Below are 24,417 nucleotides of genomic sequence, written 5' to 3'. Positions count from 1 at the left end.
CCCTCTTTGAAAAGCAGTATCTCACAAATCTCTTTACCTTCAAATTTGATTTTTCATTCTTTTCAAGTTCCAAACTAACCAAAGACTGGGTGGGAATGAAAATGTCCAGCAGACTTTAGAAAACCATCAGTGAATGGGAGAGGTTTACATAAAGGCCTGGCATAATTATTTGATTTGTAAAAATCTTTGGGCTCTATTTTCGTGAGTGCGCAAAGCGCAGAGCTACATGCTGTGATCGTATGCAACGTCTTATCCAATTTCATGAGAGCTCTAATTCTACGTTTTCTAAGGTGAGCCAAATAATATAGAATCGAGCTGGGCCGCTAGCTGAGGCAGCCTTGCGCTAGGGCCTGTGTCAGGGCATAGGAAACTGGAAGATGTAGGATAGGGAAAGATTGGAGAGGGCATGCAAGCTGAAATACTGAAGGGACAGTGGCGGCATCAGCCGAAGAGAAATGGCATGCATCCTGACCGCCCAGGCCGACCTTAAGTCTCCCTCCTGGCTTGGTTCGACAGATGGGCTCGTGCAGCAAATGGTGCGAGCCCCGTGGGAGACTCGGCGGCCGCTCGAGCAAGCAAGCCCAACCAGCGTTTGAATGGGAAGAGCGCTCACAGCAGATAGGGAGTGATTAGAGAGGGAATGCAAGTTGAAACACTGAAGGAAAAGTGGCGGTATCGGCTGCAGAGAAATGAGCTCGCAGAAAGCTGTTGTGTACAGGAGGGATTGTTATGCCCGAACACGGGGGCATTTCCGTGAAAGGGCAGGGTCGCCCTGGACAGAGGCATGAATCCTGAATGCCCAGGCCGACCTTAAATCTTCCTCCTGGCTTTGTTCGATGGATGGGCTCATGCGACGAATGGTGCGAGCTCTGTGGGAGACTCGGCGGCCGCTCAAACAAGCAAGCTCAACCAGCATTTGAATGGGAAGGATGCTCACAGCATTAGATGGGGGAGTCAACCTGGCAGAAAACGGGAGAGCCCAGGATACAAATAAACGTGAATAGCTTGCACTACGTTCAGGTGGGAGATCCCGCTGCTGATCGAACAGGAGAGCCCTAGAATAGATTGTGTTGGAGGGGTCTGCAATGCTCAGCCTGAGCAGAGGCATTAATCCTAGCCACTCGAAACTGACATGGCTCCCCCTTCAGACACAATGGAGGGGCCCTCACAGTGTTCTAACGGGGGAGTCCTCCTTGAAATTGTATCAAATGGGGAGCCCACGATACAAATAAATGTGAGTTAGCTCCCACGTGTCTAACATTTTGAGACGGGGGGCCCTCAGACTTGCCGTAGAGACCTCTGCTGCATCCAGACTGGAATTGGGAAACTGCTTGGTTTTTGTCGTCTACGAAGAGTGGATCGAAAGTGTTTTTGGATTGTGAACCTCTGTAGTGGAGGTAAAGTGCTAGTGATTGAAAGGCTTGATGGGAGTGGATGAAAATTGGATACCCTCTTTTGGTCTGGTCTGTTTTCCTCTGTTTGATAAGGTATCTGATTGTCTCATGGTCTATGATAAGGAGGTCTGAAATGGTGGGATGGAGTCTTGGGTCAAATTCTTTGCTGTGGTAATGAGTTCTGAACATCGAAGGAAGCCGAAGAAGGCAAGGACAAACATTGAGTCTAATGTTTTTGAGGTGTTTGGAGATATGTAGCCCTGGCAGAGGGTATTTAAACATCAGATGAGCAGGTCTATGGTGAGGGGTAGCCTAGTATCGGTTCTGGTGGGTTGGGATTTGTGGATACCCTTGATGAGAAGTGAGATCTGGGGATGGTTTATTGAGGAGAAGATTTTATTTTATTTTTTTGCCAGAAATTAATTTATAGAAGAAATGGATGTCACTTATGTACCCCTTGATGGTTCCTGGATGGAGGTTTTTGGATTGGTTGAGATGTAAGGTGAAGGAGGATACGGAGAGGAGAGAAGAATCGGGAAATGACAGGTTGTAGGTTTGATGGAAATTCTGGGCTGGCTGAAAAAGGATTCTGGAATGGATTCGCTTGCTGAGGCAGCCTCGCGCAAGGAATGGTTCCAGGGTAGGGGAGAATAGGATGATAGGAATGAGGGGGTTAAAGTGAGTAGGGGAATGAGTCTGGGGCAGAGCATATGATTAACAGATTGTTGAATGCTTTAAAAGTCATGCAGCAATTAGGTTCTATGGTCAAACTTGTTAAGGGTTTGTAATCCAATGACTTGGGCAAACGTAGAGAAGACTTGTCTGTAAGAATAAAAATAATGAATGGTTTACCTGCGTGAAGTGTTTATCCAGGGCGGGAGGAAAGTCATGTTATAGTCTAAAGATGAGTAGAAGTTTGTCGAATCGCTTGCTTAATGGTCATTTGTCTGTGAGGCGGACTTTGATGCTGTGAGGAGGCAAGACATGTTTGCAGAATGATTATGAATGAGTTGTGACGCGGAGCCGCATTAGGCTCGTGTCTGTTGGGACAGAAGCTGTATATAGCTGAGGCATGGACGGAGCGGGTGCTGCTGCATTGTTTGGGAGGGAGTTCGCTTGTTGCATGATTGCCCCTGTGTTCCGAATGGAATAAATCGCACTCCAAAGGGCACTTTGGAGGGAGAAACAATCCTGATAGTCATGTTGGAAGAAACAAAATCACTGAATATAGCACGCCCTAAACGAGCTGCGCGGTGAGGTGATGAGGCTGACAGGAATCACCTGTATGGAAGAACCAGATTAAAACACTGAGGGGGTTGAAATGGTGGTTGAATTATATAGATAATCTTTGTTTCTCTCGCATTTGAATAAAGCTGTAATGGAACTCGAATGGCATGAAGCCGGAATGGCGCCCGTTTGCAGAGGCGGCTCGTGCGATGGACCGCTCCAGGAGGAAAGTTTCGATAAAAGAACATATAAGCAGTCGTAGAGAGCTGTTTCACACGTATACAGCACCGGAGCAGTCAGTTTGCAGATGCAGCTTCACGCAATAATCTGCTTCAGCGAATAGAAATTAGGAAGAAAGACAGAGTAAAAATAACACTTAAAGTAGTAGCCGTCATTGCTGTAAAAGGAATGAGCTGCTGCGTCAGCTTCTGTTGAAAAACTGGATGATTTAGATGGAAAAGGTTTTCTGATGAAGGCGAATGCTTTGCAGTGAAGTTGCATCCAATGATCCAAATCACTTGCGTGGGCCTGTTCGCGGGCAATGGGCAGGGCTGGATGCCAGAAATTCTCAATGCTACGTAGAGGAAAGTAGCTGATTATATACTCTTACTCTGTCTGTGTGATTGGTTGGATTAAATGAACTTGCTTCTCCCGAATCTTGTTAATAAAACTACATTATGTTTATATTTACTAGGGATGTGCCTGAAGCCAAATACCTTATTCGGAAAGGCACAAATCCTTATTCGGAAAGGCACAAATAATGACTTCAAAACGAATAACGGATTCATCCAAAATTTGAATAATATAAAAAAATATTTATATGACTGATTATCCAAGAGGCACAAGGATAAGGTGACATTTTAAATAAACATAAAAAATTACAAATAATTTATGAATCTGTGCAGCCAATATTTTTGAAGTGTAAACCTTATGAATGAAAATGCGCACGTTGTGATTTCAATTCGGATGGGCGCGGTCTCGACTCCATTTGTGGTCTCTGTTAATCGTGCACGTCTGGAGCTTTTCAAGTGTAACATTAAGATACGACATCATATACACTTTCCACTTCTTGAAATGTCTATGTTAATGTATCACACGATTCACATGTGTTTGCCATGTATTTATTTATAGCCTAAACCTGAGCACAATGTTAAATTTCTGACCTGAAGTGATTTAACATCGGAGCTCGTATATCCATCTCTTAAAGTTGACCACATTTATATCCACATCAGAGATTAAGGTTATTAACTGGGTAAGACTTTATTCCGAAAAAAAGTAAAAATGCTCCATAAAGTTTTAAATGCTCCATAGAGTATTCCTTTATTAGGAATATTCCTCCTTAGGTAAAATGAAGAAACTGAAACATGCTCCATCTTTTTCTTCTTCTATAAACTGTGCTACCTGTGGTAAGGCGCTATATAAATTTAACATTATTATTATTATTATTATTGTTATTATTATTATTAATAAACTAAAAAAATAGTGTCTTATCATAAAAATTCCTGACAGACTTACCAGACTTTCATCTGTTTGTAGGCTATACTGATTTTATTTTAATTTATTTTAATGTTTGACTTTGTTTTTATTATTCACAGTAAAATGTGTGCTTGACATTTCACATTTTGCTTGACACCTCCTGCCTTCAGAATAATGTTGTTATACATGCACAGACAAACGAAAATCCTGTTTCATGCAGATATTAATATCAGAAATACCAGGAGAAACCATAGTTAACAACATATTCCACAGTTAATGTAGCCTACAAATGCAGCTTCATCTGGTAAGAAAAATAAAATAATAAAAAATATTTTTTTAAACAATAGTTGTATAATAATAATAATAATTATTATTATTATTATTATTATTAATTATTATTATTATTATTATTATTATTATTAGGCTATCATTATGAAAAGGCAAATACAAGGAATATTTTATTAATAGAAACTATAAATGTAAGAGTAACATTTAAAAATGGGCATTTCCTTTAGTTTTGACGCACTTCCGATTTAAGCCCGGCCCACACCCGGTTCTATCCGAATACAGAGACAGATACAGATAATTTGTCATATGAACGATACAGATACAAATACAGATAATGGCTTCACTGCACACCCCTAATATTTACACTCACTGAGCACTTTATTTGGAACACCTGTACACCTACTTATTCATTTGATTATCTAATCAGCCAATCGTTTGACAGCAGTGCAATGCATAAAATCATACAGGTCAGGAGCTTCAGTTAATGTTCGCATCAACCATCAGAATGGGGTAAAAATGTGATCTCTGTGATTTCTACCGTGGCATGATTGTTGGTGCCAGATGGTTTGGTTTGAGTATTACTGTAACTGCTGATCTCCTGGGATTTTCACACACAACAGTCTCTAGACCCAGATAGTCACGTTGAATCTATGTTGTTCACACCACTGAAAACAAACATAAAATAGATCTAATTGGTTTGCTTACCTGACGGTGAAACAATGTTGATTTCAGTTGGGTGAAACAACATCACAGTTTCAATGTATAATCGATTTAATTGGTTTGCTTACCTGATGTTGAAACAACGTTGATTTCAGTTGGGGGAAATTACGTTATACAATCAACATATATTCTACTTTTGTTTTTAAAATCCCAAATACTTAAAAATGAATAAATCAGCCAATATATGTACTCTATATTAAACACACAGCACATTCAGATACTCATTGTTTTATTTATACAAAATATACATTTACAAATACAAATTCTTTGGAGTTAACTTTTTCTACAGTAAATAAATCTAAATACTTAACAGCCAATTATAGAAAAAATGCACAGAATTCACAAATGGATGCATAATAACAAATAACAGGCTAATTTAAAGGTAGTGTCAATTTTACAGATATTAAAAGTTAGTTCATCCATAAAATGCTGTCATCATACACACACCTTCATGTTGTTCTGAACCTTAGACATTTTTATTCTATGAAAAACAAAAGGAGATATGGCAGAACATTAGGGACTGACATTCTCAGTCACCATTTTCTTTCATTGCATCTTTGTTTTCTATTTAAGTTAGTGGTTGGCTGAAATTTTGTGTTTCACAAAATAATAGCATACAGGTTTGACACATACGGAGCCCCTTAAGAGGACAGATAGGGAGGATGTTTGCATGAAAAAAAAAAAAAAAAAAACAAACACGTGGTTTTAGTACAGTAACCATAGTTCAAAATGGTATTTGTATTAAAACCATAACCACAATCTGATCTGATCACCATCCACTTGCATTTTAAGGACCTTCTGAGCTGAGATATTTTTCTATTTTTCTTCAAACGTGTTCTGGTGAAGAAAGAAAGTCATACGCAACTAGGATATCGAGTGTAATGTTCGATGGAACGTTAGAAAGGAAGTCATGAAAGCTGGATCTAGGTGCAGCGAAACAGTATTAAAAATAAACAAAGTACAGAATAACGGGGTAAGCACAGGAACAAATGAAACATCAATGATGGGCAAAACACAGGAACAAAGGAAACATCTACGATGGGAAAAGGTAATAAACGGGTGGTCAAAACACATAACAACTGACAAGGACTGAACAGAAATCAGGGCATTATATACACAAAGACTAATGAGTTAATGAAACACAGGTGAGGACAATCAAGGACAGCTGGCAGTGATGAGGGCAGGGAATTATGGGAAACGTAGTCCGGGAGGAACAGATGACGGGGAGAAACACAAGGCAAACAACAGTGAATCATGACAGAACCACACCTCTAATGGGCGGCTCCTGAAGCCCAAGGAAGGCTGGTCAGGGAGGCAGGGCCAAGATGGAGCCAGAGACCAAGGATACCAGAGCAGAACAGGCGGAAGGCCGGGAGACCAGGGAGACCAGAGCAGATCAGGTGGATGGCCGAGAGACCAAGGAGACTAGTGCAGATCAGACTGACAGCCATGAGACCAGGGAGACCAGAGCAGATTGGATGGACAGCCGAGAGACCAAGGGGACCAGAGCAGATCAGGCAGATGGTCAGGAGACCCAGAACAGAATAGCAGATCAGGCGGACAGCCAGGAGGCTCAGAAGACCAGAGCAGATCAGGTGGATGGCCAGAAGACCCAGAAGACCAGAGCAGATCAGGCGGATGGCCAGGAGACTCAGAAGACCAGAGCAGATCAGGTGGATGGCCAGAAGACCCAGGAGACCAGAGTATATCGGGCGGATGGCCACGAGACCACCTCAGGGTAGGGACTGGATCAGGAGGCCTGGTTGGTGGCCACAGGGCTGAAACAAGATCAGGAGGCCTGGGTGCACCATAGGGTCGAGATAGGGTCAGGAGGCCTGGGAGGTGGCCACAGACTAGAGACTGGAGCCATAGAAGTCTCTGAGGGCGGAGCCTGGAAGGTGGAGCTGTAGTAGGTTCGGGGGATGAAACCATGGCAGGCGGAGCCGTGGGAGGCTCGAGGGGTGAGGCCATGGCAGGCGGAGCTGTGGGAGGCTCAAGGGGTGAAGCAGTGGCAGGCTTGAGGGGCAAAGCCGTGGAAGGTGGAGCCATGGGAGGCTTGAGGGGAGAAGCCGTAGAAGGCAGAGCCATGGGAGGCTCGAGGGGCAAAGCCGTAGAAGGCAGAGCCGTGGCAGGCTCAAGGGACAAAGTCATAGAAGGTGGAGCCATGGCAGGTTTGAATGGTGAAGCCGTGGAAGGCGAAGCCATGGGAGGCTCGAGGGGCAAAGCCATAGAAGGCAGAGCCGTGGCAGACTCAAGGGACAAAGTCGTGGAAGGTGGAGCCATGGCAGGTTCGAATGGTGAAGCCGTGGAAGGTGGAGCCATGGGAGGCTTGAGGGGCGGAGCCATGGCAGGCTCAAGGAGCGAAGCCGTGGAAGGCGGATCCATGGGAGGCTCGAGGGGCAAAGCCATAGAAGGCGGAGCCGTGGCAGGCTCAAGGGGCAAAGTTGTAGAAGGCAGAGCCGTGGCAGTCTCAAGGGGCAAAGTCGTAGAAGGTGGAGCCATGGCAGGCTCGAAAGGTGAAGCCGTGGAAGGCAGAGCCGTGGGAGGCTCGAGGGGCAGAGCCGTGGAAGGCGGAGCCGTGGGAGGCTCGAGGGGTGAAGCCGTAGAAGGCGGAGCTGTGGCAGGCTCGAGGGGCGAAGCCGTAGAATGCGGAGCTGTGGCAGGCTCGAGGGGCGAAGCTGTAGAAGGCGGAGCTGTGGCAGGCTCGAGGGGCGAAGCCATAGAAGGCAGAGCCGTGGCAGGCTCGAGGCTAAGAGTCCAGGATGACTGGGAATTGAGCTCAGTGGTCGTGAACATGAGCAGAGTCTCGGGAGTGACCTCTGTGGTCGTGGGCATGGACAGAGACTCGGGAACGACCTCTGGGGTCGTGGGCATAGACAGAGACTCGGGTACAACCTCTGTGGTCGTGGGCTTGGACTGAGACTCAGGAACGACCTCTGTGGTCGTGGGCGTGGACTGAGACTCGGGAACAACCTCTGTGGTCGTGGGCGTAAATAGAGACTCGGGTACGACCTCTGTAGTCGTGGGCATAGGCAGAGACTCTTAGACGACCTCTGTGGTTATGTACATGGACAGAGACTTGGAAACGACCTCCAGGTTGTGTACATGGGCAGAGAATTGGAGATGACCTCTGTTGTCATGTACATGGGCAGAGACATGGAAACGACCTCTGTGGTCGTGAACATGGGTAGAGACTTGGAAACGACCTCTGTGGTCGTGAACATGGGCAGAGACTTGGAAACGACCTCCGTGGTCAGCCTTTCTCCTCCTCCTCCTCCGGGAGGCTGACGTAGGCAACGTGGGCTCTGGGACGAACAAGGCTGGCAATGTTGGCTCTGGGACGGACGAGGCTGGCAACGCTGGCTTTGGGATGGACAAAGCTTCCAGCTCGTTGGCCATGGCAGGCATGGGCGTTGGATTGTTGGCCATGGCAGGTGTGGCTGTTGGCTTGTTGGCCGTGGCAGGTATGGGCATTGGCTCATTGGTTGTGGCAGGAGTGGGCGTCAGCTCGTTGGCCGTGGCAGAGGTGGGCATTGGCTCGTTGGTTGTGGCAGGAGTGGGCGTCAACTCATTGGCCATGGCAGGCGTGGCCGTGACTCAGACGTGGCTGTGACATGGCATGGAGCGGACTCAGACGTGGCTGTGACATGGCATGGAGCGGACTCAGACGTGGCTGTGACATGGCATGGAGCGGACTCAGACGTGGCTGTGACATGGCGTGGAGGGGACTCAGATGTGGCTGTGACATGGCTTGGAGCAGACTCAGACGTGGCTGTGACATGGCTTGGAGCGGACTCAGATTTTACTGTGACCTGGTGTGGAACAGACTCAGACGAGGCTGTGACATTGCGTGGAGCAGACTCAGAAGTGGTTGACTCGGAAGCTGGAACCGGGAGCGAGAGAGGAGGATCCTCTGTAGCGAGTGTGTCGAGTATTAGCCTCACATATTCCTCCCACGTGTAATCTCCGGAATCTGGCAATTCCTTCCACTGGCGTGTAGTGAGTCCAGTCTTGTAAATGGATTTGAGAGTGGCATCATCAAATCCAGTGTGGACAGCAACGGTGGAAAAAAAAGTGGGAAAACTCCCTTATAGACAAGTCCGCCTGGCTTAGTTCAGTGAAGTAAGCCGCTAGATCCATTTTGCGGTCAGTTGTTCTGTAACATTCGATGGAACATTAGAAAGGAAGTCAAGAGAGCTGGATATAGGTGTGGCGAAACAGTATATAATAAAAATAAACATAGTACAGAATAACGGGGTAAACACAGGAACAAAGAAAACATCCACAATGGGAAAACACAGGAAGAAAGGAAACATCTACGATGGGCAAAGGTAATAAACGGTGGTCAAAACACATAACAACTGACAAGGACTGAACAGAAATCAGGGCATTATATACAAAAAGACTAATGAGTTAATGAAACACAAGGGAGGACAATCAAGGACAGATGGCAGTGATGAGGGCAGGGAATTATGGGAAATATAGTCCGGGAGGAACAGATGACAGGAGAGAAACACAAGGCAAACAACAGTGAATCATGACAATGAGAGTAAGTAAATAATGGGAGAATTTACATTTTTGGGAGAACTATCCCTTTAAGTTAAGCAAACCCTTAGTGACAATATGCTTACAATTACAACAAGGGTTAGTTCACCCCACAAAAAATTTATTCTCTCATCATTTACTTACCCTCATGCCATCCCAGATGTGTATGACTTTCTTTCTTCTGCAGAACACAAAGGAAGATTTTGAGAAGAATATCTCAGCTTTGTAGGTCTATACAATGCAAGTGAATGGTGACCAAAACTTTGAAGCTCCAAAAAGCAATCCAATCAGTTTTGGGTGAGAACAGACCAAACTCTAACTCCTTTTTCATTATAAATCACATCAGCAGCCTCCTTGGCAATCATGATTTCAAGTTTGATTACACTTCCTAGTGCCATCTAGCACTCTGTGCATGCGTCAAGCACTAGGAAGTGTAATCGAGCTAGAAATCATGATCATGCCGAGAGACTGCAATGGCAATATGTACAGTGAAAAAGGAGTTACATTTTGGTCTGTTCTCACCCAAAACCAACTGGATCACTTCAGAAGACATTGATAAAACTACTGGAGTCAAATGGATTACATTTATGCTGCCTTTATCTGCTTTTTGGAGCTTCAAAGATCTGTCCACCATTCACTTGTATGGACCTACAGAGCTGAGATATTCTTCTACAAATCTTCATTTGTGTTCTGCAAAAGAAAAAGAAAGTCATACACATCTGGTATGGAATGAGTGTGAGAAATGATGAGATAATTATATTTTTGGGTGATATATCCCTTTAACTTATGGGATTCTCTGCAACTGGATCAAGTTCTTTGCTCTTGCAGTTCAAGTTATATTTGCATAAATCTAATTTGGGAGAGAACTTGCAAGTAGACAGCCATCCATCTAAAAGCAGAAAAAAGTATTGTGTGGTGTTGGTAGGACTGGAATAGGCATCTGTCCAGGTTGACACAGGTTAAGGCCAACATCTGTAAGTTCTCTGTCTTCAACTGGGGCTTACAAAAAAAACAGAAGACCTGCAATAAAAAAACAATACAATTCAAATATTGTCATATTTCCCACTTCAGTATCAAATCTTATCTGGTCACAGGAATATTCCCAATACTATAACAACTCTTATGATGCCTTTAAAACAACATAAAGGTTTTTGTATGCTGGGCAATACAGCACTTGAGAAGCTGAAGTGAGGAGCAGTGAGTAAGTTGGCCAAATTTCTGTGAAAATGATTGAAAATAGAGTCCCTGCAAATACTGAGGTCATGTGACTTTGTATTAAAACTCAGGCATCAATTCACAATCTTAATTTAAAGTAACATGGCAGCATTGTGAGAAATCCACTGACCTCATGGCAAATGTTCCAACCTTTTGCAAGTTGTTTTCATGAAAATTAGGCTACATGCTGCAAAATTGTTAATAAATGAAGTATGTTGAAGAAAAAAACGTAAATGTTTAAAAAAATTTATATGTTAGAAAATAGCAATAAATTAATTTGTTTTCATAAATACATTTTTGAGGTATTTTTATGTTCTTGCCATTTTAAGAGTTAATGATCAGCAGGCTTACAAAATATTTTATAAGTACTTTTTTTCTGGAGTAATTAATGTGCATCAGTAAGTGTACAGACATTTATTTCAGCACTTCTTTCCATTATTTTTTTGGTCTGCACCATGTAAGTTGCAAAGGTGGAAAATTGTGATCAATGATGAGGAAGCCTTTACCATTCAGTGATATGCTATGATGCAGCTCTGTTGATAAGTTCCTCCCTAAAAAGAAAAGGCATCAATCACAGTGAAACTGCATTTCAACAGTGGGTCATTTCATAATAAAATCAAGTCTTATGAATGTAAATTCTAGAATTATAAAGAAATAACAGGTTATTTTATTTTAACACCACCCTACAGTATATAAAATATTATCTTGAGATATTTGGCACTACAATACAATACTCAAAAAGTATACCACTGTCTTCTGTATTTGACTCTCTTTGGGGTGGATTTACTGTAAAGGCAATCCCTCAAAAAAAAAAAAAAAAAAAAAAAAGAAAGAAATGCAGCTGAAAAGTTTCAACAATGCAACAAATGTTATTGTCTAAAAACTATTACCTTCTGAAGCATGAAGCAAATGAAACAGGGGTAAGGCACTGGATGTCTCTCTGAAATAGAAAAATATGTACAAGTGACATTATTAAGCAGTATTATTAACAGTCCTACTACTAATCATAATCAGAAAATCATCATATTTAATCCTTTAGGTAAAACACAAAAGACACCAACTGTTTTCCAGCACAATTTATAGGTACAGCAGATGACAATGTATTTAAATGTATGTTATATTGTTGTGAGACATACAGTTGTAACATTATAAAGATAACTTGAGATATCTACATTTGCCATGCTCATTTGGACCTCTATAAACATTAGTGCAGAAAATTACACAAGGTTTGGCCCTAAAATTAAAACACAGTCTTTGAGAATGTAATGACAGTTTTAACATTTATTCACCTTGTGTATTATTGACACAGTATGACGTGCACGGCACCACTGCAGGCTCGCGTGCGTCATAGGACATTTGCGAGCAGAAGACAGAGAAATTAACTAAAGTTAAAGTTTAGAAAATATGAGTGAAACTGATCATGTTGAAGCTGACCATCTACAACAACCGAAATGAGTCCAACATGGTGAATTGTCTAAATTTACATAAGTTACCGGCTGCCTCATGGAAAACTGGGCAGTGCGCATTTAATTACAAAATTACCAAGTGGGATTGTTTTTAAAACACTGAGGGATAAAACAATTCAAATCTAATGTGATATTCAATGATAGACTGACAAAACATTTAGTAAAATGATGAATAAAAGTACATTTATATTTATCTTATTCTACCGATGCATCCACTGATGGTTGGCGCGGTGTAGATTCAAAAATGTGCATGCGCAGAACTCCGACTTCTCTAACCAAGTTTCAACATAGAACAAACGTTAAGATTTCGACCAAATGGGTCGGCAGTGCATGTTGATGAATCAACCTCATTCTGACGTTGAATATATGTTCTATTTTCAACCTAACAACGTTCTGATGTACCAACCAAATAGTGAATGTTGATTCAACGTTGAAAATTGATCTACGACTGATCCCGACCCTTACAATTAAAAATAGACGTTGAATCGACGTCTCCTTGCTATCTTGGGAATTTACTCAGAATGTTGCCAAAAACAAAAAACATCCAGTGAGTGGCAGTTCTGCGGACAAAAATGCCTTGTTGATGAAAGAGATCAACGGAGAATGTCCAGACTGGTTTGAGCTGACATAAAGGCTGCGGTAACTCAGATAACCCCTCTGTACAATTGCAGTGAGCAGAATTGCATTGCAGAATGCACAAAATGTTGAACCTTGAGGCGGATGGGCTACAATGGTGCCAGAGAAGAACCTCTGAAATTGCACTCTTATTAGCGTTTTGCGCACATCATTTCGCCAAACCCACTTACGCCTAGACGTCACACAAAATACCAAAACTTCCTGGCCATGCCCATTAACTTTGCATGTATAACTTATGGCATTGTGCAGCACTTGGCGCTTGCACTCTTAAAATAGGGCCCACAGTGTGTAATTGTGGGTGTCTGGACCTAAAACAGCCATCTATGACACTGTGTTGTGGAGACCAGAAAGCCATTTATTAAGAGAAAGCTGCTTAAGACACAAAACGCAGCATTCGCATTTACATGCACTGTAAGAGAGGTACTCGTTGCTTTCTTATAGGTGTCTGAAGAGTGCGCATGTGCAAATGTACTTGAGTGCGGCGGGGGAATCCTGGTGAATGATGTAAGAGGGAATCCCCACTATTGCAGTATGTGGCAGGTTGCGATGGAAAGTTAAGAAAACAAAACTGCAGGGGACTTTTGGAAAAAAATAGATAACTTTCAAAATATCACTGTCCTGCACACAAAAGCAAAGTTTGTGGGGAATAATAGCCATTTTCTATACTTTTGAGGCATAAGCAATTAGGAAATAACACTTACTACCCAGCAAAAAAAAAAATTGTTACACAGTGTTATTACAATACAAGGTTCTTCAAATCCTACATCATAGCTCAAATTCTCTCTCTCTTCTGCCCGCATTTATCATCACTCTGTCCATCTCTCCCTTGTTATTTATTCAGCAAAATGGGAGATTGATCAGATAATTGCATTAGGAGGGGCAGATTGGTCATAATTATGGTGGTATTGGCAGCTCTGGGCCTGAGGCTCAGCACTGACATTAACTCAGACTCAGCAGTCAGAGGTCAGCACCGCTGAGATTAAACTCATCTCTTTCTATGCTCAGCAGGGCTCAGGCCATTTTACAACCTCACATCACCCCTTCTGACCCCTTGATGACCACTTGACAAAATGGAGAGAAAAGCGTGGACAAAGGAGAACTGATCAAGGAGGATGAGTGGTGAGATGAAGAGAGGAGAAGTAACAGCGGGTTGTGGAGACAAAGTCGCACAGAGGCCGAAGCGGCATTCCAAAGGAGTGAGGTCATGAGGACTTCCTTTGCATCAGATCCATGGCATATAGAGTTTGTGCACATTATAAATATCAAACAAAATTAAAAGTGAACAGTTCTTCTCTATTATTTTAAACTTTAATTTAAAAATTTGAAAGTTGTATTCTTTTTCTTTTTCCGTTTAGAAATTTTTCAGTATCCACTGGGATCATTTTATAATTTTATAATTTAAACAGGGTTTATTAAACCTACAGAGACCAATTACATTAGTGTTATTAGACTAGATCACCTCTTAAGTCATAGCATACTTTATTGATAAAAACCATCCTCTTCTCTCACTTCTGCCCTCAGACTCTCTATGGAAGCAATTACATCAGATTAAACATATTAAAAGGTCTGAAGAAGCATCAGTAATCAGAGGACATCTCAAACACAACTCAAATTAAACCCAAGGGCAAATTGTTGCAAAACTCATTCTAAAAGATGGACATAATTGTAACCAGGAGGACTGAATATTCTGTGTACTTTTTGGGAAGTTATGGAGATAACTTTCGAATGGAAACAACTGCATGTTCATATACAAGAATCCCCCAAAGCAAAATGACTGTTTCACAGATTAGATAATGTTCCTCCTAATATTTTTGTGTGCATTTCTCCCTTAGCAGGGGCATACAAATAGTTTCAAGAAGTCAGTGCAGTCCTCAAGGCATGGGTTTTGGACATTAATGATTATCTCCTTAAAACTGAAGGAACCAAATACTGTCCCCCAATGTTTAAATAAATAATTACTCTCCAGAATGGTATTTCACTTTTTTTTTTTTTTAAAGAAAAAAGAAAAAGAAAAGCTGGGACTACTCAGAGTGACAACCTCTGGGAACAACCTGGAAGACTTCATTCAGTCAGTTGTTTAGTCATTTAATCAATTAATGTTTTCATCATATAAACACACTTTTTGTGATACTTCATTTATTTTTTCCTTCTTAAATGTAAAGGTAATTTGTTTGTTTTTTAAAGTTAAAATTTGGATATTTCATGTCATATATTATCATATAAATGTCCCTAACCCCCTCTCTAACCAGCTTTCAGTGTCAAAAAAGTGTTGGGTGACTAATTTTGTTAATGTTGCTCTGTCTGCTGTGCACACACTCATTGTGTCTCGTGGGTGTGTTTAAGGTAAAAACTTCTGCATTTAAAATATTCCCCTTCCTCGGGCATGAATGCAACCACTTGCTCAGCAGAGCAACAGGAAGCCGGCCATTTTTACAATAGCCGCACTTAAACATGCCAGAAAAAATTTGCTGCGCATATACTTGCTTGGTGATAAAGTACAGGAGTTAAACCTAAAAGAATTATGATTTTTTTTGTTACTATTTCATGATATTTTTTGGCTGATATATTTATTAATTCATTCAATTAATCTATTAATGCCATTCTCTTTACAATTTAATTGTTGTGTACTTTCTGTAATGATGGCTGGCAAGAAAATGACAGGCAGACGAAAATGAGATGATGTGAAGAACCCAAGTGCAGTTTATTACAAATGTGGAATCCAAAAACCATAAATCAAATGTGAAACAAAACAGACATAAACAACTAGACTTGACTTGACTCAACCATAGAACCAACATTACAAAAACACAATGTTACACAAACAATACTCCACAAAGGCAAACATGAGGGCTATAAATCCTCTGACATGGGTAACAAGTTAACAAGACAATGAAACATGAACCAATAACAAGACAAGACTAATAAACAAAGGAAGCAATAAGAACAAAACACATGAAACATAGCGGTAACAGGATAATCACATGACTAGGGAACCATATGACATGAAACAGGAATAGGAACTAAACTTTCAAAATAAAAGACATGAAAAACATGAACGAACACATTTAAACATGACATATCCCCCCCATTCCCGACGCCCCAAAACATAAACACAAAGTTCAATAGGGAGCTGGGGGGGGGGGGCTGGTCCTTGAGGGGTGGCCTGGCAAGACAGGACATGGCCTGGCGAAACAGGGCATGGAGCATTGGACCAGGGCAGAGCCAGTGGAAGGTGGAACCATGAGAGGCTCGAGGGGCGGAGCCATGGAAGGCTGAGCCATGAGAGACTTGAGGGGCGAAACCAGGGAACTTGGTGCCCGGAGTCTAGCCGACAGCTCGAAGGGCCATGGTGGAGCTGGAGGTTCAGAGGACTGAGGTGGAGCTGGGGGATCAGAGGACAAGAGGCGTAGCTGGTGGGAAGGTGGAGCCATAGGGAAGGAGGTCCCCGGTGAAGCCGAAGGCTCGTAGTGATGAAGCGAAGCTGGAGGATAGGAGAGCCCAGGCGGAGCCAGGTGACTGAATAACCAAGGTGGAGCTGGAGGGACGAGGGACCCCGGAGAAGCTGATTGGCTGAAGGACCACGGTGGAGCTGAAGGGACATAGAGCCAAGATGAGACTGAGGGATCGGAAGGCCAAGGCGGAGTCCAGGGCTCAGGGGTCTAGGCAGAGTTGGAGGGTCAGAAGTTCCCCTTGTCTAATCAGGAGGAAGAGTACTCAGGGTGGGTACAAGGGCGGGAACCAACTCCAGGTCTAATAGCTCAGATGTGGCTGTGACATGGCGTGGAGCAGACTCAGGCGTGGCTGTGACATGGCATGGACAAGTCTGGGGCATGGCTGTGACATGGCATGGATCAGGCTAAGGTGTGGCTGTGACATGGCATGGACCAGGCTGAGGCGTGTCTGTGACATGGCATGGACAAGTCTGAGGCGTGGCTGTGACATGGCATGGAGCAGACTCGGGATCCGGGGCAGAAAGAAGCACAAGCTCTGCAACCATGACGTGGGACCCTGGCTCGGTGGCCATGATGTGGGACGCTGGCTCGGCGGCCATGACGTGGGACGCTGGCTTGGTGGCCATGACATAGGATGCTGGCTCGTGGAACGTGGCAGGCATGGGACCCGGCTCGTGGAACGTGGCAGGCTTTGTGAGAGTGCTGAGTCCCTCATAACCCACTCCCACAGTGAAAGGTGAACCATTCAGCACCAGGGCATAGTCCATGAACTGAGCCAGGCTGAGGGTAATCTGACCGCCAGGCATCATGGAGGAGACCGGCTTACACAAGTCTACCCAGAAAATGTCCTTGAGGGCGATTTTATTAAAACCAACCTCGCTAGCCAGAGCGCAGAAGTCCTCTACATATTCCTCCAGGGATCGATTCCCCTGGTAGAGACGCAGGAGCTGAACTGCTGGGTTTATCTTGTGAGGTTGAGTATTCTGTAATGTTCGGGTAGGCTGAACAGGTTGAAGACAAGACGATGATGATGTGAAGAACCCAAGTGCAGTTTATTACAAACGTGAAATCCAAAAACTGTAAATCAAATGTGAAACAAAACAGACATAAACAACTAGACCTGACTTGACTTGACTTGACCATAGAAACAACATTACTTGACTTGACCATAGAAACAACATTACAAAAACACAACATTACACAAACAGTACTCGACAAGGACAAAGCAAACATGAGGGCTATAAATCCTCTGACATGGGTAACAAGTTAACAAGACAATGAAACATGAACCAATAACAAGACAAGACTAATAAACAAAGGAACCAATAAGAACAAAACACATGAAACATGGCGGGAACAGGATAATCACATTACTAGGGAACCATATGACATGAAACAGGAACAGGAACTAAACTTTCAAAATAAAAGACATGAAAAACATGAACAAACACATTTAAACATGACACTTTCAAAGAAAGAAATGTTTTCTGAAGCTACATAACTGCAAATAGTAATACATAAATAGTTTTGGAAAACCTTTTTCCCTGTAATGTCCACAGACGTTTAATTCAGTGTTCACATATTGCCATGAGCAGTATATACAGGCTGGTGTAATTCTAAATTCATCATTACAGCTCGGCACTAAGAAACTGAGAGATTTCCTTCAACACGGCTTAGCCCAGTTCCCTCCGGGTTTCAGCCCAATAGTTTAGACTGAAAAGTGTGTGTACACACATGCCGTTTAGTAACTCAAACATTGTAAACTGTATAACTAAAGATTAGGTCTGATTCATACAGAGTTTACCCTGTCAATAAATCATTCAGTGCCTGATGGGATGCTGCTGACTGACAGCAAGAGAATGGAGAGCAGGGGACGAGTGAGAGATGGCAACTGAATGAAAATACTTGCAGATGAGACCCAGACCTTCTTTCTACCAAAAATAAGCTATATTGACCTATGTTTAATATTTTAATTAATTATTAAGATCTTGCTTCCTGCCACAGTATGTACTGTACATAATTTGTACACTGAGAATTCAGATTCAAAACTGCAATCAAATTATGGAAAATTGGATGGCTTACCCATTTTGTATGCAAGTTCAGTTTGGATTTGATCTCACTGAGACTGGGTCTATTGTACGAGAAACCCAGAGAAAGGAAAAGAGAGAGGGGGGAAAAAAAAGCATTTTTTTTTTTAACTTTCTGAATGCCAGTCTGTCTGCTGAGGATGTATGTTTTTATGTGTGCATGTCTGAGTAAACTCTTGAAATAATAGCCTTCATAGATTTATCATCTTTCTGTCAGATAGGTAAAGGAGCTCTATGTTCCTGTGAGTCAAACAAGACAATCCTGTCCCACAGCTACACTGCAGGTCTTTACCTCACAACAAAGAACAGGATCAATCAAGAAAAAGGGCTTTCATACAAAAGTGTGACCCAAGCCTCTTCTGAACAAGACTTTCCTGCACTGTCCCACCACCACCTCTTGTCTCTCCTCAGGGTCTAATGTAACCCCTCACAGGGCACAGGTCTTCATTTACATGCTTTACAAGTCACTTATGCCTTCTCACCTAATAAGGTCAGAGTGCATTGTGATGTGGGTGCCCTCAGACTGCAGGGCCTGAGTGAGAGGTATTTAGCCATTTTATTACAATGAGTCCCATTAAACTGGGAGGCTGTTTTTAATGTAAAGTTTAAAGAGATGCTTCTCTGGATTTCAACTCAAAGCCAAACTAAAGAACTCAGCTAGAATTTTACATTTATTTGAAATTTCTAAATGAAATATGTTGAATGAAATTGCATTCTTTTGAGGACAAAATAGAAAAAGTGAATCTTAATAGACATGCACTGCATTAATCAAATAAATAATAATAATAATAATATAATACTCAATTAAACATCTACAAAAAAGTTATTATATCACAAACACCATTTTGTTGTCCAGTAGGATTGGGGAAAACCTATTGCAAACACAGTGTAAGTGACATGTAACACTCTTACTAAAATATGTTATGGTAGTAACGAAGGTTGAAAAGTAATACTTTTTGTTAGCATTTGAGCTGGAAACCTCTGTGTTAGTCATAGCCAACAACTTCTTGCTGTAATACCACTCTAACTCGCACGTATCATTTGCCAGACACATAAAAATGATCTTGACCATGCATATTGTTCACAAACAAATATTTTAACCATTACAGTAAAATTGGAAGACCTGACTGGAACTGGATGATGATGCAGTGCTTGATGTCTTCTAAAGCACAATTGAGGTAAGTAAAATGTTGTGTAAGGTTTTACATGTTCCTGAATACATAATTAAAATAATATTTGTGAGTGTGTGTGTGTGTGTGGGCAGGTTTAAGTGGTTTACGAGGACTTTTTTTTAGGTTACAAACTGGTAATTACAAGGGTATTATGCTATAAATGTGGTTTATGAGGACATTTCTAGTGTCCCCATAATTCAAATCACTTAAAAATCATACTAAACAATGTTTTATTGAAAATGTAAAAATGCAGAAAGTTTTTTGTGAGGGTTAGGTTTAGGGGTAGGGTTAGGGTTAGGGGATAGAATCTATAGTTTGTACAGTATAAAAATCATTATATCTATGGAGGGTCCTCATAATGATAGCTGCACCAACATGTGTGTGTGTGTGTGTGTGTGTGTGTGTGTGTGTGTGTGTGTGTGTGCTTTTATTAAGTAATATTTTCTAAAAGCATCTTACCTCACATTTAATTTGAGAGTAGTGAAAATTTGGAAGTCTTTGTAGAACAATGCTGTTATTCATAGTGCTCTACTGCAGTAGATCAGTGTGCGTGTGTGTGGAGATAGTTGGGATGCTGAAAATGCTGAAAACCCTGGGTAACTCACTCTGCCTCCAAGTCAGTGTGGACCATTTAAAAGCCTTTGATCCTACCTGGGGTGAATGAGTCATTGACTAAACCAAAGACACACACATACAGAGTGCCAGGGGTTACACACTCACACATACAGTTGGAGCATGGAAACCAATGATGAAACACACACATGGCTGAGATCACCATCATCCACAGGAAAATACCTCTGCCAGCCAGCTCTGACTTCAAATAAGTGTATCTTGGTGTTATTATACTAAAAACACACAGATACAAGCAGACAGAGAGAGAGAGAGAGAGAGAGAGAGAGAGAGAGAGAGAGAGAGAGAGAGACCCTGAAGGACAGGTCTACTCCCCGAGGAAGGCCATTAGCTCAGGCCTGTGTTTGATTAGTCTGAATATTTTAACATTTTAACATGCCACTGCAGTGTGTGTGGGATCAACAGCTACAGACCTGACACCTTCTCATCAGCTTTTCCACAGGGAGTCATACACACACACACGCATGCACACACAAGCACACACACGCACACACATGCACGCACACACAAGCATGCACACACAAACATACACACACACACTCACTTAGATATCAGAATAAAGAAGCTTTAAAAAGAAGCTTTACCGTAGTAACAATATATATACACATCCATTCACATTTAAACACATATACACAAAATTTAAAAAATGTAATATCACACACACAGATGCTGCACCACATCTGCAATATTGAAACATGCAAATATACACACAAGAAATGACAGTCTAGTCTAAAATAATGATATTAAACCACTGTCATTAATTCAAAATAGTCAAACAGCTTCTGAGAGCCTTCTAATGTTGCCTTTACAAGAAACTAACAAAAGGTGAGATCTTAAGTACTGATCTGTGTGTATAAAGAAACTTGTAAACTTATGAGCATCTATAATGGAATGTAGTTGGGATAGTGAGATTTCTGAAACTTACTACATAATAATCTGAAATAGCTGAAAACCTAAATAATATATAATCATGTAGTGCTCCATTGTTTCACACTGTGTGAAAAAAGTGACTGTTCAACTATATTGTGTGTGTGGGACTGGCAGAAAAAAAGTAATTATTCTCTCTGTGGCTATGGATAAGATTATATTGGATTAGAAGAATTTTGCAATGCAAATGAAAGCTGGTGAAATCAATAAACTCTGTTCAACTCAATATGCAAACTAATTAAGAGGTAATATAATCAAAGTAGAATAACATGGGCAGCAAGGGTTCTTTAGAGAGAAAACCCAATCAAATCTTTTTATGAGACAGATAAAATCTAAAGAGATCCCTCTTTGTACAAATGATGACCTGCTCTTTGTGCTAGCTTAATAAAGGAGGCTTGTCTTAAGAGGTTGTATTCAATGTGCATATTCCAATCAATATGAATTACATAGTCTCTTATCTATGGTATCACCAGAACACGGCTAAACTAATTAATTTTGTATTGAGTGTTTAAACTCAATTATGTTCCAAAGTCACAGAAAGACACAGAAAAATATTTCGCTCTGCTCTGCAGGGATAGATGCCTTGGGTTCTTTCATAGGGGTACAGAAAGCTTTTATTCTACCATTGTGGCATAGTCAAATGACTTAAAATAATTATAATAAAGCTAGAACTTGGTTGATAATTGATGCTATTACACTCTTGAATAATTGTGAGATTTGACACACTCCGTGTTTATAAACAGGATGATACTGTGTGCAGTAATTTAAAACCTGGTTTGTTGATACTTGAGTGTTTGTATTTTATGGTAAGCTTTGTATTTTAAATGCTCTACCTCCCCCCCCCCCCCCCCCACACACACACACAGCTATCCTTATGAGGACTCTCCATAGACATAATGATTTTTATACTGTATGAACTATAGCTTCTATCCCCTAAACCTAAACCTCTCAAAAATCTTTCTGCATTTTTACATAAAAAAAAAATAAAAAAAATAAAAAACATTGTTAGGATGTTTTTTAAGCAATTTGAATAATGACACTAGAAATGTCCCCATAAACCACATTTATAGCATAATATCCTTGTAATTACCAGTTTGTAACCTTAAAAAAATGTCCTCGTAAAAAAAATTTTGCTCATTGCAGCTGATGGCCCATTTTCTATTGCAAATGGCAATGTGTGTAAGAGAGTGATGTGAGCATCTTTGTGGTATGAGTTCATGGTTTGTTCATCTGCTTGTGTATATGTGTTTGTGTGTGTGCGTGTGTGTGTGTGTTGGCCTGTATCTAATGTGCTCTGACAACGGAGACAGATCTGATTCAGTAGGGGACTAGATGTGGGGTGAGTGTGTAGCCACCCTCAATAAACTTGTTAAAGATTCGTATCTCTCTCTCTCTCTCTCTCTCTCTCTCTCTCTCTCTCTCTCTCTCTCTCTAAACACACACACACACACACAGTGTTTCCTCTCTTCTCTGTGTCACCCAATGCATCACCCATTACTAATTAACTAGATGTATCATTTAGACTCAGTTCTCAGTTTGATGTTTAGTATAAATGGTAATATTAAATGTCAAATTTAATGTGCAAATATATGTGATCATTACTGTTATTGGTACAAAATAATAAAAACAATTATTATTATTATTATTATTATTATTATTATTACCATCCACAAGACACTATTGTTTTCTTTCCCTTTTTTAAAAATTCAACATTATTCATCACATTTCTCTCTTTAAAGGCAAGAATGTGTCACATCCAAATTAATACATTCAAAAATTTAAATCTGTTAATTACAGTTACACATGGTGATCCAACCCTAAAACAAATAGCTGCCTGGGGTAATTTACTATATTTTAGCTCCAGTTTACATTTTCTTAATCAGTGAAAAAAAACATCTTGTTCCTTCTCTTTTCTTTTCTAGAGAACATTGGACAGCATGTGTGTAAGATGTTGTGATTTGGCAAGATTGGTGTGTAATAGTTCCTCCACGTGTGTGTTAATGTGTGTGTGTGTGTGTGTGTGTGGATGCACAAGCTAGGTATGCATTGTGTATGTATGTGACTGTGTGTCTGTGAGTGTGTGTGAGGTCTGAGGTGTAATGTGACAGCTGTACAGGATGGCATTTCTTTGACACTAAAGAGTGTGAGCAGCTCTCCAACATTTAAATTTCAGATTTCAGGTTCGGTGCATATGTCGATACGGCAGTCACATCAGCACTGTGAAACTGCCCTTCCTTGCCAGGCAATCTGTTCATCTCCAGCCCTTCGTTAGATCTCATCTCTTCCCTCTTTCTCTCTCTCTTGGTCTCACACATTTTTTTAGCTACTTTGTAGCTGTACTTTGATTATGTAGCAACTTTATCCCCCTCCTAAACAGCACATTTAAGTCATTATTAAATGCTACATTCACAGTTTGATAGCGTTAATGATTAAAAAAAACAAAAAACAGTTGACTTAACAGTTAGTATGTCTTAATGTAATCAAAGCCCAGAAATAATCTGTTAAATAAGAGAGAGAGAGAGATAAAGAGGAAGTGAAAGAAAAAGAAAGTGATAGGACAAAGTAAGCCAAAAACAAGCCAGAAGAAATTAGAGTACAATTTTCTAAAATCTTTTTTTTTTAATTTTTAATTTTAATTTTATTTATTAAAATAATGACGTCACTTCTAACAGACTTTTGCTGCTGATGTTGTTAACTATATCACCTATATATTTTTACATTATAATGTGTGTGTGTGAACACACAATGTTGACAGAAAATCCAGTAACAGACCTCATCAACCAATCCCAGTTCAATGAGTGTGGAACAATTTTACACATGCTGCTTTTCTCATGTCACCTCAGGGTATATGATTAACTCCCATTAAAGAAGTCTGTTGCTGATGATTACCAATGCCAAGTTGGTGACCCCACTGAATGTCTGTTAGTGGTGTGGTGTGGACTCACAAATGCACACCGCCATCCCTTCAGATACACGAGAAAGCAGACAGATCCTGTTGAGGTATTTTACAATAATTACACATTCTTCAGAATTTAATTTGGTCATGTAAAAACTAGAATTTGCATGTTTCTGGAGTTTGGGAGAACCTCTCTACATTACCAGGGCCAAACTTAGTGTAATGACCCCGATGTACAAAATGAAAAGACAAAGTTACCATTTATGACTTTATTCTTCATGAACAA

The sequence above is a fragment of the Myxocyprinus asiaticus genome, chromosome 2 (genome assembly GCF_019703515.2).
Source record: "Myxocyprinus asiaticus isolate MX2 ecotype Aquarium Trade chromosome 2, UBuf_Myxa_2, whole genome shotgun sequence".
Taxonomy (NCBI): Eukaryota; Metazoa; Chordata; class Actinopteri; order Cypriniformes; family Catostomidae; genus Myxocyprinus; species Myxocyprinus asiaticus.
This window is presented reverse-complemented; position numbering follows the sequence as displayed.